The sequence below is a fragment of the Loxodonta africana genome (assembly GCF_030014295.1).
Source record: "Loxodonta africana isolate mLoxAfr1 chromosome 14 unlocalized genomic scaffold, mLoxAfr1.hap2 SUPER_14_unloc_1, whole genome shotgun sequence".
In the NCBI taxonomy this organism is placed as follows: Eukaryota; Metazoa; Chordata; class Mammalia; order Proboscidea; family Elephantidae; genus Loxodonta; species Loxodonta africana.
Genome location: NW_026974832.1, coordinates 1,367,836 through 1,382,018, shown reverse-complemented (window position 1 = coordinate 1,382,018; position 14,183 = coordinate 1,367,836).

The following is a 14,183-nucleotide window of genomic DNA, read 5'->3' as shown; positions in this document are numbered from 1 at the left end:
TTCATGGTTTCAGATATTGTCTGCTGGTCCTCACCTTGGTTCTGGGTTCTGCATGAGGGCCCCACCCATGGGGTCCTGGAAGCCATCTTGTCCTGCTGTTTGACAGTTTTCTGGGTGTTGGAAGCAACATACTGATGGGAGTCTCTAAGTTGATTCAGCTTCCCTTGTTTGGTTCCTTGATTCCTTCATCTCCTATTGAAGTACTTATCTGAATTCTGTTCTCTCTTTTGAAATAGCTAGTGATCTCTCTCCTGATAACTGATTTTTAGATGAGGAAATTAGGCTTAGAAAAAAGTTTTTGAAAGAGACAACCTACTGGAGACATTTTCTTCTCATGATGATGGAAGAAACAATAGAGAAATATGAAAATATAATATCGCTGAAACTCTAGGCTTGGAAGTGGTATACAGACACTTTCAGCCACATGCTATTGAGCAAAGTTTATCAAATCACTAGGTTAACGCGTGATGGAGTGAAGAAGTGTGCTCCTCATGTGATCAGCAGAAGGCAGTAAATACTTGTCAAATGATAGTCTCTTTATCACAGACTCCAAACACCATGGGCAGAAAGTTAGTTGAAAAAACTCTTTAGCAACCATAAGAGTATATTCCACAATTATCATGGCAGATAGGAAACCCCGGTGGCGTAGTGGTTAAGTGCTATGGCTGTTAACCAAAAGGTTGGCAGTTCGAGTCCACCAGGCGCTCCTTGGAAACTCTATGGGGCAGTTGTACTCTGTCCTATAGGGTCGCTATGAGGCAGAATCGACTCAACAGCAGTGGGTTTTTTGGGGTTTTGCATCATGGCAGATAAGGCAATATGAATCTTTTAAAAAGCATATCTCAGAGAGAAGATCCAGGGGCTATGCTATCAAAAAAATGAATGTGAAAACTACTCCAAGGAGGCAGAAAAGTGGCCTTATCAGTGACTATTCCTCATCAGAAATATAGTGGGCCTTTAAATGTCTACCTAATGGAATTTCAGAATTTCTGGGGACCCACGATTCCTGTGGATATCTCATTCTTTCTTTCCTAATACCAGTGTTTATTTCCATTATCCTGTCCCTGTCCAACCAAGACATGCTGGATATTTGGATAACTGGGAAATTTAGATAATTCACAGGTCATCAGATAAAAGAAGGACCTTATTGGTGACTGCTTATCACCAAGAGATCCTGGGCTTTGAGCTTATTCCATGACTGAACGGGACATTTGGTTGTCTCCTTTGGAGAGGAGTTGGGACCCAGAAGGGTGAACTACTTGATTAGGAATGTTGGTTAATCATCTGATCTTCATCCTTCCTGGCTCAAGTTTAGATTGCACTTCCCTTTTCTCTGAAGTTAGGTGTGGACTGTGAAACATTAGTGCAAGTGACATGCGTAACCCATGGCAAGAATTTAGAGCCAGCGAGTGAAATTCCATGTTCTTTCCATCTTCCAGAAATTGCTGTTGCTTCACAGTGAGGGAAGCACCATCAGCCTGTGTCCCTGAGCGAGGACAAATCCCAAGATAACATGCAGCGTGATCCAGAAATCCACTATTGTGGTTTTATGATAGAGATTTTTTTTTAATCACTGGTGTTATACTACAGCATAAACTAGAATATTATAACTAATTGCCCACATTCTAGACAAAAATTCATGTTTGTGATTCCACTCATCTAAAATTAACAAAATCTTGTCATTCCAGTGAGAAATTTGGGAATGTAGCTAAGTACACAGAGGGTAAAATTTCAGTGTTGAAGGGGAATTAGATTTGTGTATAAGTGGTAAAGACCAATGTTAAAATAATTTGGTAGTTTTTAAAATTTTTTTCTAACAAAATAAGACATAGACTCTGAAGTAACCCAATCTTCAAAAATACTGATATAGGATAGATGGAAATTACACAGGAGAATACAAAATAAATTCTTTTGTTCTTCTCATATTTTATAGAATAATCTCAGAAATTATACTTTCCATTAAGATTTCCGCCATTTTATTTTCATATCAAAAATATTTGAAAGGTAAAAATAAATATATCCTTCCAGCTTTCAAAAATAATCACTGAGTGTATCACAATAAACTGTTCTCTTAATTTGTTTTATTTCTGGGAGTATGCAATAAAATTGCCAAGGAAAACAATAAGGCATCAGCCAATATACTGGATTATGCAATGCTGAGTATATTCCTCAGCCTCCCTCAGAGGATGCACATGACCCCTTCCCTCATGAAAGTTGTTCTCACTTGTAAATTACTTTCACAGAAAAACAAACAAATATTTCTAATGCTAAGAAAACGTGGCTGTAGGCATCAGATGATAGTGGGTAAAAAAAAAAAAAAGTGGGTAGAGCATCAAAAATCAGAAAAAAAGTATTTCCTTTTTATTAGATGAAATAAATTTCTAAATGTTCACCATCACTACTCATTTTTCTTTTGGTATCTGGAGACCATAAACATCACTATTCATGGCACCATGACCTGCACGGTGACTAATAAATGATAAGTGTTTGATAACCTAATTGTTGACCTAAATAATATGTAAATTGATGGCTATATTTTCTTTTTTTATGTAGCATAAAGTAAGTTCCCTAAAACCCGTTGCCATCGAGTGGGTTCTGACTCCGACCAACCCTATACGACACAGTAGAACTGCGCCATAGGGTTTCCAAGGAGTACCTGGTGGATTTGAACTGCTAACCTTTTGGTTTGCAGCTGTAGCTCTTAACCGCTATGTTACCAGCGTTTCCAAAGTGAATCCAGGGTCTTATATCAAAACTTGCTACTACAGTCTGTAAATTGTATTTACAGGCTTGGAGTGGATAAGAAAAGAAATTTAAACATGGACTCATTGAGAAAAAATGTATATATATATATATATATAGTCCAATCAAATGAATTATTTGCAAGGGAAAAAGAATTAATATTTTGTTATAAAAGCTATGATTGGCAATAAATTTACTTTAAGTGAAATCATAATAGCAAGATATAAAATTGTTCTAAATTGAAATTTTTAAGCTTATTTTAAAAATCATAAACAGAGTGAGGGTAATGGGGAAGTTATGGTATATGGAAGCTTTTCAGAAGTAAATATTTAGCAAATGTGTATGGATAACAATTCTTTTTTTTAATATTAAGTATTCTTTTTATTGTGCTTTAAGTGAAAGTTTACAATTCTAGTAAGTTTCTCATACAAAAACTTATACAGACATGGTTAAGGTGATCCTAGTTGCTCTCCCTACAATGTGACAGCACTCTCCTTCTTTCTCCCCTGTGTATTTCCTGTGTCCATTCATCCAGTTCCTGTCCCCCTCTGCCTTCTCATCTCGCCTCCAGAGAGGCTTTACCCACACAGTCACAATGTGTCTACTTGAGCTAAGAAGCACAATCCTCACCAGTTTCATTTTATGTCTTATAGTCCAGTCTAATCTTTGTCTGCAGAAGTGGCTTCAGAATGGTTTTAGTTTTGGGCTAACAGAGAGTCCAAGGGCCATGACCTCTGGAGCCCTTCCAGTGTTCAGTCAGACCGTTTAGCCTGGTCTCTTTTACTAGAATTTGAGGTCTGCATTCCACTTTTCTCCTGCTCCATCAGAGATTCTCTGTTGTGTTCCCTTAGAGTGCAGTCATTGGTGGTAACCGGGCACCATCTAGTTCTTCCAGTCTCAGGCTTAGAGTCTCTGGTTTAAGTGGCACTTTCTGTCTCTTGGGCTCATATTTCCTTGAGTCCTTGGTGTTCTTCATTCTCTTTTGCTCCAGGCGGATTGAGATCAATTGATGCATCTTACATGGCCGCTTGCTAACTTTCAAGACCCCAGACACCACTCATCAAAGTAGGATGTGGAATACTTTCTTAATACGATTTGTTACGTCAGTTGACCTAGATGTCCCCTGAACCATGGTCCCCAGACCCCCACCCTTGCTACCGTGTCCCTCGAAGTGTTTCATTGTATTCAGGAAACTGCTTAGCTTTTGGATTAGTCCAGTTGTGCTGACTTCCCCTGTATTGTGTGTTGTCCTTCCCTTCACCTAAAATGATTCTTGTCTACTCTGTAATTAGTGAATATCCCTCTTCCTCCTTCCCCATTCTCGTAATCATCAAAGAATGTTTTCTTCTGTGTTTAAACCTTTTCCTGAGTTCTTATAATAGTGGTCTCAAGCAATATTTGTCCTGCGACTGACTAATTTCAATCAGCATAATGCCTTCCAGATTCCTACATGTTATGAGATGTTTCATGGATTCATTGTTTTTCTCTATTGTTGCACCGTATTCCATTGTGTGAATATACCATAATTTGTTTATCCATTTATCCATTGGTGGGCACCTTGATTGTTTCCATCTCTTTGCTATTGTAACAGTGCTGCAGTGAACATGGGTGTGCATATATCTATTCTTGTAGGGCTCTTATTTCTCTACACTATATTCCAAGGACTGGGATTGCTGGATCGTATGGTACTCCTATCTTTTTAAGGAAACGCCAAATCGATTTCCTAAGTGGTTGTGCCATTTTACACTCCCACCAGCAATGTATAAGTGTTCCAGTCTCTCCACAACCTCTCCAACATTTATTACTTTGTGTTTTTTAGATTAGAGCCAGCTTCGTTGTGGTAAGATGGTATCTGATTGTAGTTTTGATTTGCATTTCTCTAAAGGCTATTGATCATGAGCGTTTCCTAACGTAGCTGTTAGCTGCCTGAACGTCTTATTTGGTGAAGTTTCTGTTCATACCCTTTGCCCATTTTTTAATTGGTTTATTTGTCTTTTTGTTGTTGAAGTTTGGCAGTATCTTGTAGATTTTAAAGATTTAGACACTGATCGGATTTGTTGTAGCCAAATTTTTTTTCCCAGTCTATAGGTAGTCTTTTTACTCTTTTGGTGAGGCCTTTGGATGAGGATAAGTGTTTCATTTTTAGAAGCTCCCAGTTATCGACTTTACCTTCCAGTGTTTGTGCATTGCTGGCAATGTTTTGTATACTGTTTATGCTATGTTTGAGGGCTACTAGAGTTCTTCCTATTTTTTCTTCCATGATCTTTATCATTTTAGATTTTATATTTAGGTCTTTGATCCATTTTGAGTTAGTTTTTCTGCATGGTGTGAGAGGTATGGGTCTTGTTTCATTTTTTTGCAGATGGGTATCCAGTTATTCCAGCACCATTTGTTAAAGAGACTGTCTTTTCTCCATTTAATGGACTTTGGGCCTTTGTTAAATACAAGCTGCTCATACGTGGATGAATTTATGTCTGAATTCTCAATTCTGTTCCATTGGTCTATGTACCTGCTGTTGTGCCAGTACCAGGCTGTTTTGACTACCCTGGTGTTATGATATGCACTAAAATCAGGTAGTGTGAGGCCTCCCACTTTGTTCTAATTTTTCAGTACTGTTTTACTTATCTAGGGCCTCTTCCCTTTCCATATGAACTTGGTGATTTGTTTCTCCATCTCATTAAAAAATGCCATTAGAGTTTGGATCAGGCTTGCATTTATCTGTAGATTGCTTGGAGTAGAATAAACATTTTCACAATCTTGAGTCTTCCCATTGAAGAACAAGGTATGTTTTTTCACTTACGTAGGTCTCTTTCGGTTTCTTGCAGTAGTGTCTCATAGTTTTCTTTGTATAGGTCTTTTATGTCTCTGGTTAGATATGTTCCTAAGTATTTAATCTTCTTGGGGCTATTGTAAATGGTATTCATTTCATGATTTCCTCTTCGACTTTCTCTTTGCTCATATAGAGGAATCCAACTGGTTTTTGCATGTTTATCTTGTATCCTGATACTTTGCTGAAATCTTCTATTAGTTCCAGTAGTTTTCTTGTGGATTCTTTAGGGTTTTCCATGTATAAAATCATATCATCTGCAAATAGAGATAGTTTATTTCTTCCTTACCAATTTGGATGCTTTTTTTTTTTTTTCCCTAGACTAATTGCTCTGGCTAGGACCTCCAGAACAATGTTGAATAAAAGTGATGATAAAGGGCATCCTTGTCTGGTTCCCATTCTCAAGGGGAATGATTTCAGACTCACTCCATTTAGGGTGCTGTTGGCTGTTGGCTTTACATAAATGTCCTTTATTATGTGGAGGAATTTTCCTTCTACTCCTATTTTGCTGAGAGTCTTTATCATGAATGGATGTTGGACTTTGTCAAATGCCATAAGACCATGTGGTTCTTGTCTTTTATTTATATGATGGATTACATTGATTGTTTTTCAAATGTTAAACCATCCCAGCATACCTAGTATGAATCCTACTTGGTCAAGGTGACTTACTTTTTCAATATGTTGTTGGCTAGAATTTTGCTGAGGGTTTTTGTGTCTAAGTTCATGGGGAATATCGGTCTCTAATTTTCTTTTTTTGTGGTGTCTTCACCTGGATTTGTTATGACGGTTATGCTGGCTTCATAGAATGAGATTGGGAGTATTCCATCCTTTTGTATGTTCTGAAATACCTTTAGTAGTAGTGGTGTTAACACTTCTCTGAAAGTTTGGTAGAATTCTCCAGTGAAGTCATCAGGGCCAGGGCTTTAATTTATTGGGGATTTTTAATTATCTTTTCAATTTCTTCTTTTGTTATAGGTTTATTTAGCTGTTCTACATCTGTTTGTGTTAGATTAGGTAGGTAGTGTGTTTCTAGAAATTTATCCAATTCTTCTAGGTTTTCAAATTTGTTGGAGTACAATTTTTCATAATATTCTGTTATGATTCTTTTAATTTCAGTTGGGTCTGTTGTAATATTGCCGATCTCATTTCTTATTCGGGTTATTTGCTTTCTCTCCTATTTTTCTTTTGTCCATTTGGCCAATGGTTTATCGATTTTGTTGATCTTTTCATAGAACCAGCTGTTGGTCTTGTTAACTCTTTCAATTGTTTTTCTTTTCTCTATTTCATTTAATTCTGCTCTAATTTTTATTATTTTGTTTCTACTGGTACCCTAGGACTTCTTTTGCTGCTTTCTTTCTATTTCTTTGAGTTGTAGGGATAATTCTTTGATTTTGGCCTTTCCTTCTTTTGGATGTGTGCATTTATTGCTATAAATTGACCTCTGAGCACTGTTTTGCTGTGTCCCACAGGTCCTGGTAGGAAGTGTTTTCATTCTCATTTGATTCTACGAATTTCTTTATTCCACCCTTAATTTCTTCTATAACCCAGTAGTATTTCAGCAAGCTGTTGTTCAGTTTCTGTGCGTTTGGGTTTTTTTTTCACTTGCTTTATGTTATTGGCTTCTACTTTTATGGCTTTATGGTCAGAAAAGATGCTTTGAAATATTTTGATGTTTTGGATTCTGTTAAGGCTTGCTTTATGACCTAATACGTGGTCTATTCTGGAGAACGTTCCATGTGCATTGGAAAAGAAAATATGCTTGTCTGCCGTTGGGTGGGGTGTTCTGTATGTGCCTATGAGATCAAGTTGGTTGATTGCAGCATTTAGACTTTCACTGTCTTTATTTAGCTTCTTTCTGGATGTTCTGTCCTTCACCAAAAGTAGTGTGTTGGAGCCTCCTACTATTATTGTAGAGCTGCCCATCTCTATTTTCAGTGCTTTTAGAGTTCATTTTATGTATTTTGGAGCCCTGTCATTGGCTGCACAAAAGGGTCCTTCCTTATCCTTTGTGGTAGATTTTACTTTAAAGTCTATTTTGTTAGAAATTAATATTGCCACTCTTCTTTTTTTTGGTTGTTGTTTGTTTGGTATCTCTTTTCCATCCTTTGAGTTTTAGTTTGTTTGTATCTTTATGTCTAAGGTATGTCTCTTGTAGGCAACATATAGGCAGATCTTGTTTTTTTAATCCACTCTGCCACTCTCTGTCTCTTTATTGGTGCATTTAGTACATTTACATTCAGCGTAATTATGTCTAGGTATGAGTTTAGTGCTGTCATTTTGATGCCTTTTTTTTTGGTTGTTGACAGTTTCTTTTTTCCACTGAATTTTCTGTGCTGAGTAATTTTTCTTTATGTATTATCTTTTCCTCTTTTCCAGTGTTGTTGCTTTTGTTTTTGCTGTCTTCATGTTTTTCTTTTTTATTATTATTTTGATGTGCAGGATTGTTATTTTCCTTTGTGATTACCTTGATAAATTTACCCCTATTTTCATACTCCATATGAAAGATCTATGACTATATCTTTTAGTTCTTCTTTTTTGAGTTAATGTTGTCATCTTTTACTTCATGATGTCTGTTTCCCTGTTCTGAGCATTTTAGCTTTGATTTAGTTTTGTGATTTCTCTGTCTTGAATGATATCTGGTTTCCCTGTCCTCTGTTCTTGTCTTGGATTGTTATCTGATGTTATCGAGTTTCTAACTGGAGGATTTCCTTTAGAATTTCTTGTAATTTTGGTTTGGTTTTGGCAATGTCCCTCAACTTCTGTTTATCTGGAAATGCCATAATTCACCTTCATATCTGAGACAGTTTTGCTGGATATATAATTCTCGGCTGGCAATTCTTTTCCCTTTAAGTCTTTATATATGTCCTCCCATTGCCTTCTTGCCTGCATGGTTTCTGCTGAGTAGTCCGAGATTAGTCTTACTGACTGTCCTTCACAGGTGACTTTTTGTTTATCCCTAGCTGCTCTTAAAATTCTCTTTATCTTTGGTTTTGGCAAGATCGACTATAATATGTCTTGATATCTTTCTCTTGAGATCTACCTTCTGTGGGGTTAGATGAGCATCTTGGAAAGATATCTCGTCTTTCATGATATCTGGGAGGTTTTCTGCCAACAAATTTTCCACAATTTTCTCTGTATTTTCTGTTTTTCCTCCCTGTTCTGGTACTCTGATTACTTGTAGGCTATTTCTCTTGATAGAGTCCCACATGATTCTTAGGGTTTCTTCATTTCTTAAAATTCTTTTATCTGATTTTTCTTTGAATATATTGGTGCCAAGTATTTTATTTTCAGTCTCACTAATTCTGACTTCACTTTCCTGAATTCTGCTCCTTTGACTTTCTACTGAGTTGTCTAATTCTGAAATTTTATTGTTGATCTTCTGAGTTTCTGACTGCTGTGTTTCTAAGGATTCTTGAAGCCTATTAAATTTTTCGTTATTCTCTTGAATAACCTTCTTAATTCCCTCAACTGCTTTATCTGTGTGTTCCTTGGCTTGTTCTGCATTTTGCCTGAGCTCTTTTTTTTCTTTCCTGATATCTTGAAGAGTTCTGTATATTATTATTTTGTATTCTATCTCTGGTAATTCTAGGAATATATCTTCATCTGGAAGATTCCTCAATTCTTTGCTTTGGAAGCTTGCTGACATGATCATTGTCTGCTTCTTTATGTGATTTGATATTGACTGTTGTCTCTGTATGTTTGCATACTGTGTCGTAGCTTCTTGCTTTGTTTTGTTTTGAAATACTTAATAGGCTGCTCAAATTAGTTGGTTTGATTAATGGAGCCTTTGAAGCTCTAACGTCCTGTCACCAGATGGCTAGAGCTGTTATCAGATATATGAGCCTAGAAGTCCATTCAGTTTTCTTGTAAGGATTCAGCTCATATTTCCAGGTAGTTAGTCACCAAGTGTGTGGTGTAGGCTCTCACCTACTGTCTTTGAGGAGCAGTGGTGATTGGTGTATGCACAGGTCTCTTGTTGCATCAGGTGGTCACACTCTGAGCAAGGTAGGGGGTTGACAACCTTTCCCTGAGTGTTTGTGAGGAAGACATGTCCCTGTTCTCTAGAGTGCACAAGTGGGTGGGCTCTGCAGCCATACCATTGACACCCGATACTTTTAACTGTAAGGACTGGGAGACACCACTTATCCTTGTACCCCTGACATGGGTGGCTAGGTGGTGCAGGTGGAGCCACCAGTCCTCAGGCCCCTGATTTGGGTAGGTGAGGACCCTGCTTATTAGAGCAGTGTCAAGCATCAAGAACCCACCTCGCCACTGCACAGCTGAAACCATTAAAGTCAGACCTTAGGCCACACACCCTTGCACTGTAACAAGAACCCAGCTCCTGAAATGGGCCACACAGTTCTATGCAGGGGTGAAAGCCATTCAAAGTCTATGGTCCACTTGTGCCTGGACAGGAGCTGCTTCTGCCCTGAGTTTCCAGCTTAGAGGAGCCATCAGATTATTTTTTCCCTGTTTGTTAATTTGCTCCTTCTCCAATGGCTCTGGTTGCATGCCAGGACCTATCTCAGGCCCAGGGAAATCGAATGTCACTGAAGCCAGCTTGGGGGCCTGGGACAGAGGGTGAGGGATCAGATAAATGGGAGAGAGTTCTTTTGAAAGGGGAGGTATTTGATCTGTGCAGTGAATTAAATGCTAGCACTTATGCCGAGAGCGCTGTTCTTCTCTGATTCTGGAGGCATGAGTAGACTCTGTGCCACTGGCTCTCTGTGGCTAGGGAAACCGTGTACAGAAAGCTACTGCCAGCCCTTCTGCAGTCACACCAGCAGATCAGGGATGAGGGACGCTGGTTCCCACTGAGTTAGGTCCGGCAACTTCTTGCTGCTTCTGAACCGTATCTCCCTCCCTCTGTTGCTAAGTCCAATTTCTTAACTTTGCCTTTGATGTTCAGGGCTCCTAGCTTGTCATATATATAATCAATTTACTTGTTTTTTCAGGTCTTTGTTGTAAGAGGGACTATCAGAAGCATCTGACTACTCCACTATCTTGGCCCTGCCTGCATCTGATGCATTCTTGTCTAGCTATATTTGATAGATACTTTTCTAGGTTAGAACATAAGTTTTCCTCATGCTTTCAAAGTAGACATTATGTTCTCATGCCTGACTGATGGAAATTCACAGTCATGGGAATTCTTTCCTTTTTTTTTTTTTTTGATTCAAAAAATCCTCTTATAAAATGTAATGAAGAAAAGTATGTAAAATTGTCTATTTGCATTTTATGAATTCCTAACTTGGATTATTTCTAGCATAAATATAAATATTGAAAACTGCAAATATATCATCACAAAGTTTCACAATCCATATTTGCAACAATGGTTGAGGGCACCTGCTTTCCCTTGGACCATTACTATTTTTAAATCTTCCAATATCTGCTAAACCATTTGGAAAAATGATGAATTCCAACTGCCATTTTAATTTAAATTTATTTTTTAGTGAAATTAGATAAATTTCCATGAATATATTAGTGCCTTCTTATCTTCTACTGGACTCTCTTGACACATATTTTGCTCATTTTTATACTTTTATGTTGATTTGAGGAGTGCTATAGGAAACCCTGGTGGCATAGTGGTTAAGAGCTATGACTGCCAGTCAAAAGGTCGGCAGTTTGAATCCACCAGGTGCTCCTTGGAAACCCTATGGGGCAGTTCCACTCTGTCAAAATTGACTCAATGACTTGGTTTATATGTATCATAAAGATAGGAAGGAAAGAAGAGACCAAAATGGATGTCAAAAGAGACTTCGAAACTTTCTCTAAAATATCCGGTAGCTAAAGGGAATAGAAGAAATTAAGAAGTAGAAGAGCTGAACAGAAGATTCAAAGGGCAGCTTGAGAAGACAAAATAAAATATTATAATGAACTGTGCAAAGATCTGGAGCTAGAAAATCAAAAGGGAAGAAAACTCTCAGTATTTCTCAAGCCAAAAGAACTGAAGAAAAATTCAAGCTGCAAGTTGCAATATCGAAGGATTCTATGGGCAAAATATTGAACAGCTCAGGAAACATCGAGAGAAAGATGGAAGGAATACGCAGAGTCATTATACCAAAACTAATTGGCCAATGTTCAACATTTCAGGATGTAGCATATGATCAAGATCCAATGGTACTGCAGGAAGAAGTCCATGCTATGCTGAAAGGCATGGCAAAAAACAAGGGTCCGGGAACTGATAGAATACCAACTGAGATGTTTCAACAAACAAATGCAGCACTGGAAGTGCTCACTTGTCTATGCCAAGAAATTTGGAAGAGAGCTACCTGGCCAACCAACTGGAAGAGAGCCAATATATATGCCTATTCCCAAGAAAGGAGGTCCAATCAAATGCAGAAATTCTTGAACAATATCATTAATATCACATACAAGCAAAATTTTGCTAAAGATCATTCAAAAGTGGCTGTAGCAGTGTATTGACAGGGAACTGCCAGAAGTTCAAGATGAATTCAGGAGAGGATATGGAATGAGGGATATCATTGCTGATGTCAGATGGATCCTGGCTGAAAGCAGAGAATACCAGAAAGATGTTTACCTGTGTTTTATTGACTATGCAAAGACATTCGACTGTGTGGATCATAACCAATTACGGATAACATAGCAAAGAATGGGAATTTAGAGCACTTAATTTTGCTCATGAGAAACTTGGACATAGATCAAGAGGCAATCGTTCCAACAGAACAAGGGGATACTTCATGGTTTAAAGTTAAGAAAGATGTGCATCAGGTTTGTATCTTTTCACCATACTTATTCAATCTGTACGCTGACCAAGTAACCTGAGAAGCCAGACTGTATAGAAGAATTTGGCATCAGGATTAGAGGAAGACTCGTTAACAACCTGTGATATGCAGATGACAAGACAAGACAACGCTTACTGAAAGTGAAGAGGACTTGAAGTACTTAGTGATAAAGATCAAAAACCACAGCCTTCATTATAGATTACACCTCAACATAAAGAGAACAGAAATCCTCACAACCAGACCACTAAGAAACGTCATGATAAAAGGAGAAAATATTGAACTTGTCAAGGATTTCATTTTACTTGGAGTGACAATCAAAGCAGCCTTCAAGAAATCAAATGACGTGTTACTTTAGGCAAATCTGCTGCAAAAGACTTCCTTAAAGTGTTAAAAAGCAAAGATGTCACTTTAAGGACCACGGAGTGCCTGATCCAAGCCATCCTGTTTTCAACTGCCTTATATGTGTGTGAAAGCTGGACAAGGAGTAAGGAAGATCAAAGAAGAGTTGGTGCCTTTGAATAATGGTTTTAGTGAAGAATATTTAATGTACCGTGGACTGCCAAAAGGAGAAAAAAAATCTGTCTTGGAAGAAGTACAGCAAGAATATACTACTGAGCAGTTACATCTCTCTTATAGGGTTGCTGTAAGTTGGAATCAACTCAATAACAATGGGTTTCATTTGGTTTAAGTGGAGTTCAAGGAAAAAATGTTTTATATAAATATCACAAAATACATTTCCTAAATCTAAATTGATAATTTAGATTTAGGAAATGTATAAATTTTGTTGCATTTTTTATTTATGAGAAAATAAAATTTGTAACTCTTCAGGGTTATACTTTATCTATATTAATGGGGTGCCAATTATACTTTCTGAGCATTCTTTTTAGTTCATATGATTTTTCAGTTGAGTCTAATAGTGTTTCAGGTTGATTATATCATATGTAAATACCATTCGTTTTTGCTAGCTTTTCAAAGGTAAGATATTTTTGGTTCCAGTGTTGTTTGCCATGATATCCAGGTCTACAATTTCCAAGAAAAATGTTGAGTATTTGATCCTTAATGTTTGATTGTAACATTGATGGAAAACATTAACAGTGTTTTATTTTCCATTTAAACTATGTATGCATTTTATCGTATTACAGATTTTTTTCTGCCTCTTCTAGACTATCAAAAAAAAAAATTAGTATGTTTGTATTTAGTGTTCTATGGGAATTTGCATTATTTTTTACCAAAAATGTTTATCCCCCACTTATGTGATGTCAGGGTTTTTCTCTAATTTGGAGTCATCATTGACTTCTCTCTTTCTCTAACATCTTATATACAACACTTTCTGTTGGTTGTATCTTCAGAATAGATTCCATATCTGCCCACTTCTAAATTACTCCCTTGCCAACACCCTGGGCCTGGCTGCCATTACAGCTTGCTCAGACACTGCAAGGGCCTCCTAACTGCTCTCCCAACCTTCAATTTTTCTTTCTAGAGTCTAATCAGACAACAACCAGGGGGAAGTTCTTAAAACATTACTCAGGTGACATGTCTCTCTGATCAAATCTTTTCAAAGATTTTAAATAAATCCAAGTCCTTTAGGCTGCCATGATAGTCTTTTGGACATATCTCTCACCTCACTACAGAGCACCCCTCTCTCCCTTGATTTCTGTTGTGCATCCTCCTTGTTTTGTTTCATTGCCTCCAGGCCTTTGGACTGGGGTTGGTTCTCTCTCCTAGCATTTTTTTCTTTTTTTGCATATTTTCCTGTTGGTTGTCTCTCCCCTTTCTTTCAGATCTCTGCTCAGATACCACTCTTAAGAAAGGACTTTGCTGACCAACTAATTTAACCTATAAATTAACATTCTACTTCAATGCCTTGCTCA